Source organism: Eulemur rufifrons, chromosome 2, assembly GCF_041146395.1.
Source record: "Eulemur rufifrons isolate Redbay chromosome 2, OSU_ERuf_1, whole genome shotgun sequence".
In the NCBI taxonomy this organism is placed as follows: domain Eukaryota; kingdom Metazoa; phylum Chordata; class Mammalia; order Primates; family Lemuridae; genus Eulemur; species Eulemur rufifrons.
In genome coordinates this window covers 73,567,697-73,587,654 of record NC_090984.1, presented here as the reverse complement: position 1 = coordinate 73,587,654, position 19,958 = coordinate 73,567,697, and the positions used below count along the sequence as shown (strand labels likewise).

The 19,958-nt window shown below is 36.6% G+C and overlaps 1 long non-coding RNA gene and 1 pseudogene across 1 annotated transcript in view; both read right to left on the bottom strand.

The window, feature by feature from the left end:
- Positions 1–4,788, bottom strand: part of LOC138380908 (protein phosphatase 1 regulatory subunit 26-like) — a 50,247-nt pseudogene extending 45,459 nt beyond the window's left edge.
- Positions 1–19,958, bottom strand: part of LOC138379161 (uncharacterized) — a 123,319-nt gene that overhangs the window by 87,677 nt on the left and 15,684 nt on the right. The window lies entirely within an intron of this gene.

The following is a 19,958-nucleotide window of genomic DNA, read 5'->3' as shown; positions in this document are numbered from 1 at the left end:
ACCAGAGCACCCAAGTATACAAAGCAAATATTAATAGATCTAAAGAGAGAGATAGACTGCAATATAGTAATAGCAGAAGACTAAAACACTGCACTCTTAGTAATGGACAGATCACCCAGACAGAAAAATCAAAAAGGAAATATCAAAGCTAACCTACACACTAGACCAGTTTGGCCAAATAAGTATTTACAGAACATTTCACCCAACTGCTGCAGAATGAATATTTTTTTCATCAGCTTATGGAACATTCTGCAGAATATACCATATAAAATAAGGCCACAATGCAACTGTCAACAAATTTAAAAATATAGAAATCATATCAAGTATCTTACCTGACTTTCCATTGCAATGGAAAAAACCTAGAAATCAACAGCAAAAGAAACTTCAGAAATGACACAAACACATGAAAATTAAACAACATGTTTCTGAACCACCAATGGGCCAATGAAGACATTAAGAGTGAAACTTAAAATTTTCTTGAAACCAATGAAAATGGAAATACAACATATCAAAATGTATGGAATATGACAAAAGCAGTACTAAGAGGAAGCTTATAGCAATAAATGTCTACATCAAAAAAATTGAAAGCCTTCAAATAAACAACCTAATGAAGCACCTCAAAGAACTAGAAAAGCAAGAACAAACCGAATCCAAAACTAGTAGAAGGAAAGAAATAATGAAGATCAGAAATAAATGAAATTGGAACTAACATAACAATACAAAAGATCAATGAAACAAAAAGTTGATTTTTTTAAAAGGCAAACAAAATGGACAACCTTTAACTAGACTAAGGAGAAAAAGAAAGAAGACCCAAATACATAAAATCAGAAACTAAAATAAAAAAGAGACATAACAACTGATACTTAGAAATACAAAGAATCATTAGAGACTATTATGAACAACTATACACCAACAAATTGGAAACCCTAGAAGAAATGGATAAATTCCTGCATACATGCAGCCTGCCACTCACTATTGAACCATGAAGAAATAGAAAACCGCAACAAACCAATAACAAGTAACAAAATTAAAGCTGTGATGAAAGGTTTCCCATCAAAGAAAATCCCACGACCTGATGGATTCACTGCTGAATTCCACCAAACAGTTGAAGAAGAACTAATACATATTCTACTCAACTCTTTAAAAAAAAATTGAAGAGATCCTCATTCTGTGAGGCCAGCATTACCCTTCCAAACTTACTCTATGAGACCAGCATGACCCTTATACCAAAACTAGACAAAGACACAATGAAAAAAGAAAACCATAATGAGTATGATGCGCACTGTCTAGGGGATGGACATGTTTGAAGCTCTGACTCAGGGGGGATGGGGAGGCAAGGGCAATATATGTAACCTAAACTTTTGTACCCCCACAGTATGCTGAAATAAGAATTAAAAAAAAAAAAAAAGAAAAGAAAACCACAGGCCAATAACCCTGATGAACATAGACATAAAAATCCTCAACAAAATACTATCAATCCAAATTCAACAACACATTAAAAAGATCATTCACCTTATCAAGTGGAATTGATCCCAGGAATGCAAGAATGTTCAATATATGCAAAGTCTATAAACATGATACATCACATCCTAAGAACAAAAAACATGATCATTTCAATAGGTGCTAAAAAAGCATTTGATAAAAGCCAAATCACTTTATTTTAACCCTCAAAAAACTAGGTATAGAAGGACCATACCTCAAAATATAAAGGGCACATATGACAAACTCACAGCCATCATAATATTGAGGGGGAAATATTAAAAACCTTTCCCCTAAGATTTAGAACAAGGATGCCCACTTTCATCACTGTTACTCAACATAATACTAGAAGTCCTGGCCAGAGCAAGTAGGCAAGAAAAATAAATGAAGGGCATCTAAATTGGAAAGGAAGAAGTCAAATTAGCCTCATACACAGATGACATGATCTTACATTTAGAAAACCCAAAAGACGACAGCAAAAAACTGTTAGAACTGATAAATGAATTCAGTGAAGTTGTAGGATACAAAATCAACATATAAAAATCAGTAACATTTATATATGCCAAAAATGAACAACCTGAAAAAGAAAGGAATCCCATTTACAACAGCTTCAAACAATATAATATACCTAGGAATCAATTTAACCAAAGATGTGAATGATCTATACAAGGAAAACTATAAAATACTGATGAAGGACATTGAAGAGGACAAAAAAATTGAAAGATATTCCATGCTCATGGATTGGAAGAATTAATATTATTAAAATAACAATACTACCCAAAGCAATTTACAGATTCAATACAATCCCTATCAAAATACCAATGACAATTTTCACAGAAATAGGAATAAAATCCCAAAATTTACATGGAATCACAAAAGACCTAGAATAGCCAAAATAATCCTGAGAAAGAATAAATCGGAAGGCATCACACTACGTGACTTCAAAATTTATTACAAAGCTATAGTAACCAAATCAGCATGGTACTAGCATAAAAACAGAATCATAGACCAATGGAACAGAATAGAATATCTAGATATAAATTCACACATTTACAGCCAACTTATTTTTGACAAAGGCACGAAGAACTTACAATGGAGAAAGGACAGTCCCTTCAATAAATGATGTTGGGGAAACTTGATATCCATAAGCAGAAGAACGAAACTAGATCTTTATCTCTTACCACATACAAAAATCAATCAAAATGGATTAAAAACTTAAATCTAACACCTGAAACTATAAAACTACTAGATGAAAACATTGGAGAAATGCTCCAGGACATTAGTCTGGGCAAAGATTTTTTGTGTAAGGTCTCAAAAGCACAGATGACAGAAGCAAAAATAGATAATTTGGGTTACATTAAGCTAAAAAGCTTCTGCATAGCAAAGGAAATAATCAACAAAATGAAGAGACAACCCACAGAATGGGAGAAAATTCTTGCAAACTATCCATCTTTCAAGTGATTAATAACCAGAATATAAAAGGAGCTCAAACAATTCAATAGCAAAAAACAAATAGCCCAATTTAAAAATCAGCAAAATTTATGAATACACATTTCTCAAGAGAAGACATACAAATGGCCAAAAGGTATGTGAAAAAATGCTCAACATCACTAATCATCAGTGAAATGCAGATCAAAAGTTCAATGAGATATCTTCTCACTCCAGTTAGGATGGCTCTTATCAAAAAGACGGGGAATAGCAGATGCTGGCAAGGATGTGGGGATAAAGAAATCTTCATACACTGTTGGTGTGAATGTAAATCATTACAGCCTCTATGAAAAACAGTATGGAGGTTCCTTAAAAAAATAATAGAACTACCATATGATTCAGCAATTGCACTACTGTGTATATATCCAAAAGAACAGAAATCAATATATTCAAAGAGATATCGCACACTCATGTTATTACAGCACTATTCACAATGGATGAATGGATAGAAAAAAACATGGTATATGTACACAATGGAATATTATTCTGCCATTAAAAAGAATGAAATTCTGTCATTTGCAGCAATATGGATGAAACTGGATATCATTATGTTAAGTGACATAAGCCAGACACAGAAAGACAAATATTATATGTTCTCACTCATATGTGGAAGCTGAAAAAGAGTGGATTTTATGAAAATAGAATGTAGATTGGTGGTTACCAAAGCCAGAAAAGTTAGTGGGGGTGAGATGAAGACAAGTTGATTAATGGGTACAAATATACATACAGTTATATAGAATAAATAAGTCCTGATGTTCGATAGGTCAGTAGAATGAGTATAGTTAATCTATTGTACATTTTAAAATAGCTATTAGAGAAGAGAATAGTTTGAATGTTCCTAGCATAAAGAAAACATAAATATTTAAGATAATGGATATCCCAATTACCCTGATTTGATTATATGAATGTATCAAATTATTACGAGTAGCCCAAAAATATGTACATCTATTATGTATCAAATAAAAGACCTAGTGTTCAACAAGTCAGTAGGTGACTATAGTGGACAATAATCTATTGTATATTTCAAAATAACTACAAGAGAATAATTCAAATATTCCCAGCATAAAGAAAAGATAAAATGTTTAAGGTGATGGACATCCCAATTACCCTGATTTGATTACACATTATATGAATGTATCAAAATATCACATGTACCCTGAATATATGTACATCTATTATGTAACAATAAAAAAAAAAAAGAAAGAAAAAAATTTTTTAAAGTCACCTTCACAAGCATGGTTACAGAAGATCCAGTCTCTCTGCATGCCGCTACCACCTCAGATAATTGGCTCTATAGCCCAGTCTTGTACAGCTCTGCAGTAGCAATAGATCCTGGGAATGTAATTCATCACTTCTCAAATGAAAAGTAATCTAGCAGAGGGTTGGGATGGGTGTTGAGTGAGCCAACCTATAGTATTTGCTACAACCTACTTCCTATATTTTGAGGATTCTCCACTTTATGAGGGAAAGAATGAGGTAGGTAGCAGAGCCTGTCTCACACTATACACAAGAAAATGATGGATATTCAACTCCTTAGTGGCCCTAGCATGTAGAACGTGGGCCCACGACCTACATTGCACTAATCAGATGCATCCACTTTAGATCTTGAATTGTGAATCAATGATGCAAAGAAAAGGAGAACTTGAACAATTTGTTCTGGCAATGAATGACATGAGTTGATAATATTCCTGGGGTAGCAATGGCAGCAGTGCTAGCCACCCCAGTCCAGGGTCCATTATTATTGTTGTCAATGACGAAACATACAGCACCAGGCTCAGCAGCAACAGCAACGGTGTCTTTACAGGCCGTGATTTGGGGCATTGTTCCTAGCTCTGTAGCCCTGGAAATTCTGTGCAATTAGGTATCCCTATAATGAATTCATTTTCTGCTTACATCATACAGAGTTGCTTTAACTAAGAACACTAATATATAAATTGGCACCAGTTGCAGTTGCAGGCAATGGACCCTTTGAAAAAAATGGAATTGGATAAAAAATAAAAACAATGAAAATCCATCCAGTGGTAAGGGATGGGAATCTGGAAGTCCATTGTACAAATTATGATCTTAAAGAAGTCCTCATTGAAGGCAAAGCTGTTGAGGACATAGTCCACTGCCATAGAAGTGTATGAAAGGCAGGAGGAATTCAAGAACTGTAGGGCATAGAGGTTGCTTCCAACAGTGCTTCACTGCTTAAAAGAAAAGAATGACAAGCTGAAATCACAAATTCTTGGCTAGAGGCATGAAGTGAAATCCCATGTTTCTCTGACTGCTAAAAGAATCTCTTATCGCTTTCAGCCGCAGGGCTGAGATAACTGAAAATCAGACTCAAACTTTGATCCTGCAGGTTTCTAAATTACAATGTCAGTTGAATTCACAGCTCACTGAGATCACTTATGTGAAAGTAGAAGCATTGATCAGGATAGAACAAAACTGAGATATAGAATGGAGGGAAATTAATAAATTTGGTTGTTTTAAGTACCCTGAAATCACCAAATCCCATGACAGTCCCTTGCTGGCAAAGGAAATCCTGCTCCCCTTGTTTGATGAGATGCAGAAGGAATAAATTATCTGTGGTAATGGAGGTGGCTGTCACAAAAATCAAGTTTTTAGATAGCGGGGGTAGCAGAGCTGATGGCAGCTTTTGGAGGCCATTGCTAGCAATGTCAACAGTGCAAGCTATAGCTCTTAGCAGCAGTGACAGCAATGTCCCCACTGAGCTAGTTCTGCAGCATGATTTGGTCTGTTCCCATCTGCATAGTCCCAAGACTGGTTCTCTAGTCCAGTATCCTTTGAATAAATAATTTTCTTCTCAAATCAGCCAAATTTGGTTCCACAGCTTGCAAAAATGAACCATATGCTTTGAAATTTCAATAATGGCTTTTTATTTTACCCTTGACCCTGCCCCCTCCTCCAAAATGTGGTCAAGATGTAAAATATTTCAACTCTGTTTGATTGTTTTGGAACAATAAGCCCATAACTGGTCTAAATTTTTTATAATAGGAACCCATGCTCAGAATTGCAGGCTCCCTGCCTGTAAAATTTAATAAGAGATTCATGGCTGTTTGCTACTTACAGAGAAAATTTATTCCCTTCTACCTTTATCCATCCTTGTCTCTTTTATATGCAATATTATTATTCACAGTTTTCTACTGAATTATCAAGGAAAAGGCAAACAAAAACTGCTCCCTATGTAGCAGCAGTCATCTAATTTATCAAATCATAACCTACAAGTTCCAACATAAGCAATTGCCTGGTCAATCTAACACCATGACAAACTAAATGCCTCATAAACAGTCACAATCCCTTAGAAAATTTATGGCAAAGACTTTTAAAACCTCCAGCAAAGGGCATTATTGGTGTGATAGAAAAAACCATAGATCAAATGTAGCATATACATTGTTGATAAGGCTATTCAAGTCCTTGAAAATCTGACTGTTAATACATATATTTGATTTTTTTAAGCTTATATAAAGAGGTTGTTTTACTTCATGCGACAAGTAATAATTCACTATTCTCATGGTTACTCCATTGGCCTCAGTTTATGCATCTGTACAGATTTACTCCACCCCACTATCTCCCGGGCCTCGGATGCATGTTCAGGAGAACCCAGCCACCCCACCAGCCCATCTCTTTGTCTCCAGACACCATTGCCTGCCTTACCTAGGTGAACCTCAGCATGGCCTTGGCCTTCCTCGGGCCACCACAGTAAGTGCCACAGTGGCTCCTCCACTACTACTTTTTTTTTTTTTTTTGAGACAGAGTCTCACTCTGTTGCCTGGGCTAGAGTGCCATGGCATCAGCCTAGCTCATGGCAATCTCAAACTCCTGGGCTCAAGCAATCCTTCTGTCTCAGCCTCCCGAGTAGCTGGGACTACAGGCATGCGCCACCATGCCCCGCTAATTTTTTCTATATATTTTTAGTTGTCCAGCTAATTTATTTATTTATTTATTTTTTTAGTAGAGACAGGGTCTCGCTCTTGCTCAGGCTGGTCTCAAACTCCTGAGCTCAAATGATCCACCGGCCTTGGCCTCTCAGAGTGCCAGGATTACAGGAGTGAGCCACTGCACCTGGCCTCCTCCCACTACTTCTAAGCTCAGATAAAGCCCATGCCACAGAATGTGGAATCTGACTTTCCCAAAGGCTTCCCAGAGGGGGCAGATAACACTACCCAAAACTGCAGTGTGAATTTTGGCCCAGCGAGTGTACTTCGACCAACATGGGAAAGAAGATAGGAAGAAGCTAACCTGAAAATCCATCTTCCTTCCTCCCCTACCTCCAAAGAGGCCCATGATTACCCATGAGCAACTGGAAGAAGCTCCGTATGCTGCTGTGGGAAGCAGTAGCCAGCTTGATAATACTGTCTCTCATTTGTTTTCCCTTTTCTATCTCCGTCTTCCCCCCCATTCCTGGTGCCTTAGATTATATTTCCCATAATACAATTAGTGTGTCAACTTTGCCACAGATTTTTTTTTCTAGAGAAACCAGGCTAAGACAATTACATTAAGAACTAGAAATAGTAAAGAAGGAAAATGACATAGATTTTGCCCAGTCAAGAGTTCATGGCTAAAGAGAATAATGTTCGTGAAAATGCCTTAACTTATATTTCATTTGATTATAGAAATTATTATTATTACCTATATAGCCTGTCTTCCTTAAAAACCATTCCATTTATTATAAAAACAGTTCCCACAATTTTTTCTCAATTTTTTTTATTGAGGTAAAATATACAATTTACCATCTTTGCCATTTTTAAGTGCACAAAACAGTGGTAAATAAGTTTTTATTTTTTTCTTCCCTTCCTCTGTCTTTACCTCTCCCCTTCCCCAGCTTCTGGTAACCACCAATCTAATCTCTATTTTCATGAGATCCACTTTTTTTTTAGCTCCCGCATATGAGTGAAAACATGAAATATTTGGCTTTGTGTGCTCAGCTTATTTCATTTAACATAATGGCCTCCAGTTCCACCTATGTTTCGCATATCTGTTGATTATTTGTACATATTCCTTTGAGAAATATCTATACAGATCTTTTGCCCATTTTTAATGGATTTATTATTATTTTTTTTTTTTTTTTTTTTTTTGCTATTGACTTGTTGAGCTCCTTATATATTCTGGTTATTAATCTCTTGTCAGATGGATAGTTTTCAAATATTTTCTCCCATTCTGTGGGTTGTCTCTTCATTTTGTTGATTGTTTCCTTTACTGTGCAGAAGCTTTTTAGCATGATGTAATCCAAATTGTCTACTTTTGTTTTGATTGCCTTTGCTTTTGAAGTCTTATACAAAAAATCTTTGCCCAGACCAATGTCCTGGAGTGTTTCCCCAATACTTTCTTCTAATAGTTATAGTTTCAGGTATTAGATTTAAGTCTTAAATCCATTTTATATGATTTTTGCATATGGTAAGAGACAGGAGTCTAGTTTCATTCATCAAGTTTTCCCAGCATTGTTTATTGAAAATACTGTCCTTACCCATTGTAATTCTTGGCACCTTTGTCAAAGGTTGTAAATGCATGGTTGTAAATGCAGAGATCTATATTTGGGTTCTCTATTCTGTTCTACTGGTTCATATGTCTGTTTTTATGCCAACACCATGTTGATTTGATTACTATAGTTTTGTAATACATTTTGAAGTCAGGTAGTATGATGCCACCAGATTTATTCTTCTTGCTCAGGATTATTTTGGCTATTCTGGGTCTTTTGTGGTTTCCCATAAATTCTAGAATTTTTTTTCTATTTTTATAAAGAATGACATTGATATTTTGATGGCATTTTGATTGGAATTTTATATTGAATCTGTAAATTGCTTTGGGTAGTACTGCCATTTTAACAATATTAATTCTTCCAATCCATTAACATAGAATATATTTCCTTTTTGTGCATCCTCTTCTATTTCTTTCATACAAGTTTCCTTGTATAGATCTTTCACATCTTTGGTTCACATCTTTGGTTAAATTGATTCCCAGGTATTTTTCTTAAACTATTGTAAATGGGATTGCTTTCTTGACTTCATTTTCAGATAGTTTACTGTTGGCATATATAAGTGCTACTACTTTTTGTATGTTGATTTTGTATCCTGCAACTTTACTGAATTCAATTATCAGTTCTAACAGGTTTTTGATGGCGTCTCGAGGTTTTTCTAGGTATAAAATCATGTCATCTGTGTACAAGGCTGATTTGACTTCTTGCTTTTCAATTTAGATGAACTTTATTTTTTTTTCTTACCTACTTGTTCTGGCCAGGACTTCCAGTATTATGTTGAGTAACAGTGGTAAAAGTGAGCATCTTTGTCTTGTTCCAGTCTTTAGATGAAAGGTCTTCAATTTTTCCCCATTGAGTATGCTGCTAGTAGTGAGTTCATCATAGGTGGCCTTTATTGTTTTGAGGTATGCTAATTCTACATCCATTTTGATGAGAGTTTTTATCATAATGGGATGTTGAATTTTATCAAATGCTTTTTTGGCATCTATTGAAATAATCATACGGTTCTTGTCCTTGATTCTGTTAACGTAGTGTATTATCTTTATGAATTTGCATATATTGAACCATCCTTGCATTCATGGAATGAATTCCATTTGGTTGCTGTGGATATCTTCTTAATAGGTTCTTGCATTTGGTTTGCTAGTATTTTGCTGAGGATTTTTGCATCTATCTTCATCAGGGTTATTGGTCTGTAGTTTTGTTTTTTTCTTGTTGTGTTCTTTTCTAGTTTTGGTCAGGATAATGCTGGCCTCATAGAATGAGTTTGAAACTAATCCTTCTTCTTCAACTTTTTTAAAGAGATTGAGTAGGATTGATATTAGTTCTTTAAATGTTTGGCAGAATTCAACAGTGAATCCATCAAGTCCTGGGCTTTTCTTTGATGGGAGACTTTTTATCACAGCTTCAATCTCATTACTCATTCCTGGTTGTTTGAGGGTTTCTGTTTCTTCAAGAGTCAATGTTTGCAGGTTGCATGTGTCCAGGAATTTATCCATTTCTTCTATTTGTCCATTTCCAATTTGTTGGCAGATAGTTCTTCATAATAATCTCTAATTACTGCTTATATTTATGAGGTCTCAGTGGTTATGTCTCCTTTTTAGTTTCCAATTTTATTTATTTGGGTTTTCTCTCTTTTTTTCTTAGTCTAGATAAGGGTTTCTCTATTTTGTTTATCTTTTAAAAAATTGTTTCATTGATCTTCTGTATTTTTGTCTCTATTTCATTTATTTCTGCTCTGATCTTTATTATTTCTTTCTTTCTACTAATTTCAGATTTGGTTTATTCTTGCTTTTCTAGTTCCTTCAGGTGCATCATTAGGTTGTCAATTTGAAGTCTTTCTACTTTTTTGATATAGGCATTTATTGCTATAAACTTCCTTCTTAGTACTGCTTTTTCTTATTCCATAGATTCTGATATGTTATAATTTCATTTGTTTCAAGAAATTTTTTTATTTCCTCTTAATTTCTTCATTGATCCATTGGTCTTTCAGGAACATGTTGTTAATGTCCAGGTGTCTGTATATTTTCCAAGGTTCCTTTCATTACTGATTTCTAGTTCTATTCCATTGTGGTCAGAGAAGATACTTAACATGATTTCCATTTTTTTTTAACTTGTTGAGACTTGTTTTGTGGTCTAAGATATGTCTGTTCTGCAGAATGTTCCATCAGTGAGGAAAGAATATGTATTTTGCAGCAGTTAGGTGAAATGTCTGTAAGGACCTATTTGGCCTATTTGGTTCAGTGTGTAATCTAACTTTGGTATTTCTTGGTTAATTGTTTTTTGTCTGGATGATCTGTCCATTATGGAGAGTAGGTTTTTGAAGTCCCCTACTATGATTGTATCACAGTCTATCTCTCCCTTTAAGTCTATTAATGTTTGCTTTATATATTTGGGAGCTCTGGTGTTGGGTGCATAGATATTTATAATTGTTATAGCCTCTTGCTGAATTGACCCCTCCATCATTATATAATGGCTTTCCTTGTTTTTTTTATGGTCTTTGATTTATAGTCTATTTTATCTGATATGAGTATAGCTATTCCTGCTCTTTGTTGGTTTCCAGTTGCATGGAATATCTTTTTCCACATTTTCAACATTCAGTCTACGTCTGCCTTTATAGGTTAAGTGGGTTTCTTGAAGGTGGACTATAAGTGGGTCTTGTTTCTTTATTTAGTCCTCCACTCTATGCCTTTTAATTGAAAAATTAAGACCATTTACATTCAGTGTTATTATTGATAAGTAAGGACTTTCGAGACTTCTGTCTTCCTTTATAGTTAACTGAATATCTTTGGTAGTATGTTTTAATTTGTTGCTTTTTAATTTTAGTGAATCTATTATAGATTTTTGTACTGTGCTTACCAGGAGGCTGACAAGAAAACATATTATAGATATAAAGAGTTATTTTAAAGAGATGACAACTTATCATAGAGCACAGATAAAAGAACAGAAACCAAAAAAGGCAAAACTCATGCAAAAAATTATAGACTTTAACTCCAGCCCCCCATTTTGACTCTTAATTGTCTTAATTTACATATTTTTAAATTACCTATCACTTAACAGGTTGCAGTAGCTATTATTAATTTTGATAGATTTGTCTTTTGGGCTACATACTAGAGTTATGAGTGGATTTTACACCATAAAACAGTAATATTGTTTCGAGAAGTTTCTATTCATGTCATTTGCCCACTTTTTGATAGGGTTGCTTGATTTTTTCTTGCTGATTTTCCTGAGTTCTAAATAGATTCTTGTTATCAGTCCTTTATCTGATGTGTAGTATGCAAAAATTTTTTCCCATTCTGTAGGTGGTCTGTTTATTCTCTGGACTGTTTCTTTGGCTGTGCAGAAGCTTCTTAATTTAATCATGTCCCATTCATTTATTTTTGTTGCTGCTGTGATTGCCTTGGGGGTCTTCTTCATAAATTCTTTGCCTAGGCCAATGTCTGTAAGAGTCTTTCCTATATTTTCTTCTAGAATTCTGATTGTATCACGCCTAAGGTTTAAGTCTGTTATCCACCGTGATTTGATTTTTGTGAGAGGTGAAAGCTGTGGGTCCTGTTTCAGTCTTCTACAAGTGGCTAACCAATTCTCCCAGCACCATTTATTGAATAGGGATTCTTGTCCCCAGAGTATATTCTTTCCCGCTTTGTCAAAAATTAGGTGACTATATGAAGATGGTTCTATATTTGGATTTTCTGTTGTGTTCCACTGGTCTGTGTCCCTGAACTTGTGCCAATACCAGGCTGTTTTAAGAACCATGGCCTTGTAGTATAGTTTGAGGTCTGGCAAATTAATACCTCCCATTTTGTTTTTGTTGCTTAAAATTGTTTTTGCTATACGGGGTCTTCTTTGATTCCATACAAAGTGTATAATTATTTTCTCTACGTCTGTAAAGAATGATGTTGATAATTTAATAGGGATTGCATTGAATCTGTAGATCACTTTGGGTAGTATAGACATTTTAACAATGTTGATTCTTCCGATCCACGAGCATGGTATATTTTTCCATCTATTTGCAAGTTCTGCTATTTCTTTATAAGAATGGCTAACAAACATATGAAAAAATGCTCAACATCCCTAATCATCAGAGAAATGCAAATCAAAACCACAATGAGATATCACTTAACTCCAATGAGAATGGCCTTTATCAAAAAAACCCAAAACAACACATGTTGGCGTGGGTGTGGAGAGACAGGAACACTCATACACTGCTGGTGGGACTGCAAACTAGTGCAACCCCTGTGGAAAGCATTATGGAGGTATCTTAAACAGATTCAAGTAGACCTGCCATTTGACCCAGCAATCCCATTACTGGGCATATACCCAAAGGAAAAAAGGTCATTCTGTAACAAAGACACATGTACCCGAATGTTTATAGCAGCACAATTCACAATAGCAAAGATGTGGAAACAACCCAAATGCCCATCAATACATGATTGGATTAGTAAGCTGTGGTATATGTATACCATGGAATATTACTCAGCTATAAGGAATGATGAAGATACGACATCTCTATGGTTCTCCTGGAGAGAGTTGGAACCCATTATATTAAGTGAAGTATCCCAAGAATGGAAAAACAAGCATCACATGTACTCACCAGAAAATTGGTTTCCCTGATCATCACCTAAATACACATCTGGGAACGACACCAATTGGATATCAGACTGAGGTGGGGGGTGGGGGAGGGGATGGGGGTATGCCTACACAATGAGTGCATTGCGCACCGTTTGAGGAGTGGTAACACTTGAAGGTGCTGACTCGGGAAGGGGGGGTGGGGAAGGGAGGGATATATACCTACATGATGGGTGCAATGCGCACGACCTGGGGAACAGACACACCTGGAGCTCTGACTTGGGGGGAAAGGCGGTACAGGAGCAACGTATGTAACCTGCAATTCTGTATCCCCCATAACAAGATGAAATAAAATAAAAAATAAAAAATAAAAAAACCAGTAATATTGTATTCTGTGTTTGTCCATGTACTTAATTTTCCAATAGATTTTATTACCTTGAAAGTTTTCTTTCACACATCAGTGGTTTTTTTTCTTCTCCCTTTAGCATTTCTTGCAAGAGAGGTCTGGTGGTAATTAATTCTCTCAGCTTTTGTTTGTTTGTGAAATAATTTATTTCTCCTTCAAATTTGAATGATAGTTTTGCTGTATACAATATTCTTGAGTTGCAGTGTTTTTCTTTGAGTACTTTAAAAATGTCATTCCAGGCCCTCCTGCCCTGTAGGATTTCTGCTGAGAAGTCTGTTGTCAAACAAATTGGTGCACCTTTATACATTAATTCCTTCTTATCTCCCACTGCTTTTAAGATCCTCTCTTTGGCCTTGACCTGTGAGAGTTCAATTATTAAATGCCCTGGTCTTATCTGGGCTGAATCTGTTTGATGTTCTAATACCTTCCTGTAACTGGATATTTACATCTTTCTCAAGTTTTAGAAAGTTTCCTGTTATGATTTCTCTGGATAGCCTCTACCCCTTACTCTTGCTCAGCCCCCTCTTGAACACCAATAATTCTTAGATTTGTTCTTTTGAGATTATTTTCTATATTGTAGGTGGTTTTCATTCTTTTTCTTTTCTTTTTTCTTTTTTTTTTCTTTTGGTCTTCATTCTTTTTTCTTTTTTCTCCTCTGATTGTGTATTTTCAAATAGCTGGTCTTTGAGCTCACTGATTCCTTCTTCTGCTGAGAGCCTCTAAAAAGTTTCTCAGTTCAGCAAATATAATTCCCAGTTCCAAGATTTCTGTTCAATTTTTTTATTCAATATTTTTGTTAAACTTATCTGATAAATTTCTGAATTGCTTTACTATATGATCTAAGAGATCACTAAGCTTCCTTCAAACTGCTATTTTGAATTCTTGGTCAGAGAATTCACAAATCGCCTCTTGTTAGGGTCTGTCACTGGATTTTTGCTTTGTCTTTTTGGGAAGTTCATGGTTCCCTGTTTGAGGTTGTTTCTTGTAGGTATACATCTATGTCTTGCATTGAAGGATTAGTTATCTATTCCAGATTTTTCTGTCCAGATTATTTTGGTTTTCATTGCATAGTTTTGTTTAATCTTCACTGCTAGGTTGCTGCCTCCTTTTTGACTCTAGGTGGCACCTTAAGTCCAGGTTCACCTGTGCTCTAGTAAATAGTCAGACCACAGCCTATCCCAAATGGGGGAAGTCCCAAAGGAATTATCCCAACAGTGTGGGATATCCCAACAGTGTGGGATAACCCAACAGTGGCTAGAGGTTCATGGCCAGGGGAACTGAGTAATGTACATCCTACAACAACTGATATTTGGCATCTCCTTTGGCTGAAATACAGAGCAGAGTTTCTGGGTTGGGGATGGTAGTCCCACCTCCCCCATTTGTCTCTGCCTATGCTCTAGGACATTTCTCCTTTCAGGCAATCACAATGCTACCCATGAATTAAGACAAGGATAGACCTACTGCCAGGGAGCCCAAAAAGGTGGGGAAGTTGGTTAAACATCTCAATTTCACTTTTTCCAGTGTAGGGATTATAAATTGAGGGGAGATTTTCTGCACAGTTGCTGCCTGGCAGAATGGGGTGGGGGTGGGGGAGGGTCACGGATGTAGAAGTCCAGTTCTTTTACCATCTGTTTGGAGTTTTTCCATTTCTCTGTGGCCCCAGGAACTGCTTCATCCTCATATTTGAGCTCTGGGTTGTTGTTCCTGAAGATCTCAGTGCTGTATATTTGTTTTTTGATTTTTGTGGAGAGGGAAAGAAGGCAGCTTGCCTCTATACTGTCATTTTTCAACCAGAAGGCTCAGTTTCCACAGTTCTTTTTTGAGAAAGAGTCTTTCTCTGTTGCCTGGGCTACAGTGCAGTGGCGTCATCATAGCTCACTGCAACCTCCAACTCCTGGACTCAAGTGATCCTTCTGCCTCAGCCTCCTGAGTAGCTAGGACTACGGGTATGCACCACCACACCTGGCTAATTTTTCTATTTTTTGTAGAGATAGGGTCTTGCTATGTTGCTGGGGCTGCTCTCAAACTCCTGGTCTCAAGCAATCCTCCCACCTTGGCCTCCCAAAGTGCTGCAATTACAGGCATGAGCTACTTTGCCCAGACAGTTTCCACAATTTTTTAAATCATAGGTTCCTAACCTTTTGACTAAATACAGAGTCTTCTAGTCACCTTAATTCAAAATGATGGGAGTCACCATGTCCTACAGATTCTACCTCCCAAATATCATTACAGAACCCTTTGTCTCCACTGTCACTAACACATATTTATTCCAGGTGTTCATTACTTCCCACTAAAACTAAAGCAAGAGCATCCTGACCAATCTCCCCACCTCCAGTCTCACCTGTCTGTACTCTATCCCATATTCTGTGGTCAAAGTAATCTTCACCTGATTGTCTATTGCTGATCCTTCAGCACTTGCCCCAGGAAAATTTTCCCTGACTCATAGCTTGGTATAGGCCTCCTCTTTGTGCTCTGTAAATGTTTTTCTTGCATCATTTGCTAAATTATTTCAATTGTTGATGTACTTCCTCTGCCCCCCTCTCTCTTTCTCTCTCTAACTCTCTATCTCAATCTCTATCTCTATCTCCCTTCATAAGATCCAGCCACCTTTGGCATAATCCATGGAAAATACTGGGTGCTTAATAAAATATCTGAAGTGAAATTAAAATGGCTAGATATTTTCCAGAAGTTAGCAAAATGATAAAAGCTGGTATTTTTAGATACCAACCAAGATAAAGAAAAAAATCAACTTGTAGACATAATATCTTAAAACTTCAGAACAGGAAAAACAAAAAATAGGGCTTACTTCTAAGGAGGGAAGGAGCAGAAAAGATGGTAAGTTTCAGATGGTAAGTGAAACTTTCACTATGTCTTTAACTGAGTGATAGATATGTGAATATCTATTCATTTTGTATGTCTTTGTGCATCTGAAAGTTTTCCTAAATAAAGTTTTTAATATTTAAAAAAACACACATTTACTCAAACTGATGCCATCTTGTCTGACCAGAGTTTGCTAATAGGGTCGTGTATTAATGGAAGGTCTTATGTCAAGTGACCTTTCTGTCTTTCATAGACACATTTCAGACAAATCCAGGTGGATGCAGTTGATTAGATAGAGGGATAGACAGATGAGGTAGGTAGATAGATAGACAGACACAAATAGGTAGAAAGAAAAGTCTCCTGCTTCTTGTGTCAGCTAGGATCCGTTAAAGAAAACAAAGCCCACTCAGATATTTCCAAAGAGGAAATTTAATACAAGAATTATTAATAGTTACAAGGCTGCTGAAAGGGCTGAAAATCCAAAGATTAGCAAGAGCAGGAACCTATTACCACCATGAGGGCAGCAGAAAGAGGATGTTATTAACAAAGTCCAAGAGTTGAACAGACCAGCAGGAAATGGAACCACAGTGTTAGCTTCTTGGTAGGAACTGAAACAGAGAAAATGCAGCCACTTCTGGAGACAGCACTAGAAGCAAGGTTAGGAGGATACTCTGGCTTCTCTTTTCCTCCTGCCAAATGTAACCAAAGGCCAGGTGGCAAAGGTGTCTAGGACATATAGTTTGCAGGAGTTGGTCCCCTGAAATACAGACTTATGCAAGAGAAGAACAAGGAGTGGAACTGAAGGGAACCAGGAAATGACCAGCACATAGGTTATTAGAAAAAAAGACAGTGCTACTTTTGGTATCTGTAGTTAAGGGATTCATGTGGATTGGTCTAAAAATTAGTATATGTGTATTTTTTTCTACAAAATAGCCCAGAGGTGGTCACATGTATGCCAGAGTCATCTTAAAAATAAGGATTAGGTTCAAAATATTCATTTACTTTTTCAACAAATATTTATTGAGGACCTACTATTACATAGGCCATGAGCTTACAATGGTAAACAAACCAGATCTTGACCCTGTTTTAATGAAGCTTATAGGTTTGTGGGTGGCAGACATTAATTTTAAAAGCACATAAATAACTACAGAGATAAATCCTAGTTCCTGTTTTGTGTCAGTTGAAGGGTGGCTAATTTGGAGAGAATGGATTTAGTGTTGATGCCTCTGAAATATCCAAATAGAGAGTCTTATAGACAATAGAATATTTGACCTGGAGGTCAGAGGCAGGATTAAAATTGGAGATATAGATTGAGCTTTCGTCAGCCCATAAACATAAAGACAATAGCATAAATGAGTACATTCACAGAGAGGACAGAGTGAGAAGATAAGAAGGACTAGTCCTAATGAACACCAGTATTTCAAGATGGAACATATGAGGAAGATGAGCTTACAAAACTGACTCAAAGGGAACAGCAAGAGAGGAGATGGAAAAACCTGAAATGTATGGTGTCATAGAAGTCAAGGGAAGAGAACTTTAAGGAACACGGATGGGGTTAAGCTGCCCCAATGCTGCTGATGAGTAAGATGAGGCTTTGCAGGGCTGGCTCCTTCTTGTCATTCAAATGTCATCTTGAAATTTACCTCCTTGAGGAAGCTTCCCAGACCATCCAACCTAGAGGTGTTCTCATCCATTCTCCTCTTTCTCATCTCCTTCTTTTATTTTCATCATAACACTTATCACTACCTGATATTCTTGTTCATCTGTTTTGTTTAATACTGCATCCTAGTACCTAGAACAGTGCTCAGAACACAAGAGGAGCTCTGATAATGTTTGGTGAATAACTAAAGATGGAAATTTTCCCACTGGGTTTACTGGCAAACAGGTAATAAATGACCTTAGCAATTTCAATAGCATTCTGATGTAGAAGCCTAGTTGAAGAGAATGGGAGGTGACAAAATGGACACAGAGAATACAGTCAATTCTTTAAAGACATGTACCTGTGCATGAGGAATTGCGTAAGGGTGAGGTGGTTAGAGGAAGGCTTTTTGAAGATGAGCAGATGAGGGTATTTAAATGCTGACATGAAGGGAAGAACTCAAGATTCAGATACTTCTCTGCTGTTATTCTCACCTCATCCATTCACTCACTCATTCTCCTGGGCTTAAGAAACCGAGTGAAACTAATCAAATGACTAGCAGACACTCTTCAGGAAAAACGCATGCTGTGGGAAATAGTTTCAATAACCAACATATTTATGTGACAGTGCCATTATGCATGCGGTGAAGTGAACAAACAAACTGAACTTTTTGTCATTAGCCCTCAATGGGATAGCAGTTTTCCAGATAAACTCAAGAAACACAAGAAACCAATCTTTTCTGACTCTCAAAGAACAATTTTAGGTTGAAAAGGCTCTATGTTCAAGGAAGAGTCAGTTAATATTAAACCTTAGGGCTGAGAAGACTACAGTGGCAAACTTTGATGAATAAAATATAGAAACAATAATTGCTTCCTGGTGTAAAATGCCATATTTAGGGAACAAAGGTAGAAGCAGCTAAAAGTGGAAGCCTTTGAATATTATTTCCAAATCTTCCATCAACTCCACACAAAATACCAATTTTTAAAGTGGTAAATTTTTGCCCTTTTATTCTTCCAAAGGACACTCTGCTTATCAAGATAAAGTTTCTTAAGATAAAAGTTTTATAGTGTAACACAGTCACCTTAGGTGAATTCTGTGAGTGGTTAACCCAGAGGAGACAGCATAAATAGGTGATATAACAATAAAACACCTTATTCCTATACTTTAAATGTATGATTCTGTTTATAAAAGTAATACATATAAAAAGGTAGACCAAGAATATGCCCCGATTCCTATTCCTGCCTAAAATATACCTAGAATTTTTTTAAATATTATTTTTAAAAAAAATAAAATCTATATGTGGTATAGAGAATAAGAACAAGTACCATCAGGATGTCAGAAATAACAAAGAAACCCTAAAAAATAGAAGGCAGCTGGAGTTGGAAGTGTAAAGGAAAGCATGGCCCAAACATAGAAAAGACAGTCTGAAAGAAGACTGAGAGATGTCAAGGGTACCCAGGCTCTGAAGTTGGCAAACTGTCAAGTTCTCTGATGGGAAAAGGAGACCTGGAGAATTGTTCAGGTTGTTGCTTGGAGAACCACATTTACTACAGCCAGGTGGGCCAGTCAGGTGGGCCAGCAACAAGTGGCAGACTGTTAAGATGATTACAAATATTTCCCCTCCATGAGTCCACAGCCTCATAATGTGATGTTGCAGCTCCACCCATCAAGAAGTGGCATCTATTTCCCTTGCCCCTGAATCTGGGTTGGCCATTTGACTTGCTTTGGCCAGTGGGACATTGTGATGAAACTGGGTTTGAAAATCTTGTTTTCTTTTTGCACTTAGAACCCTGAGACCACCATGTCAAAAAGGCCCAGCTGGCCTGCTAAAGGATAAGAGGCCTTGTGGAGGAGAACCAAGGTGTTCAACACTCACAGACATGTGAGTGAGGCCATCTGAGATCAGCCAGCTCCCAACCAACCCACCAACTCACTGCAGAACAGGAGAACTACAGAACCACTTGCTGGTCACAGATGCATTAGCAAGATCGGCAGAGAAAAGCAGAGCCAACCCAGATCAAGTGAACCACCCAACAGACCCACAAAATTGTCAGCTAAATAAGTGTACTGTTTTATTAAGC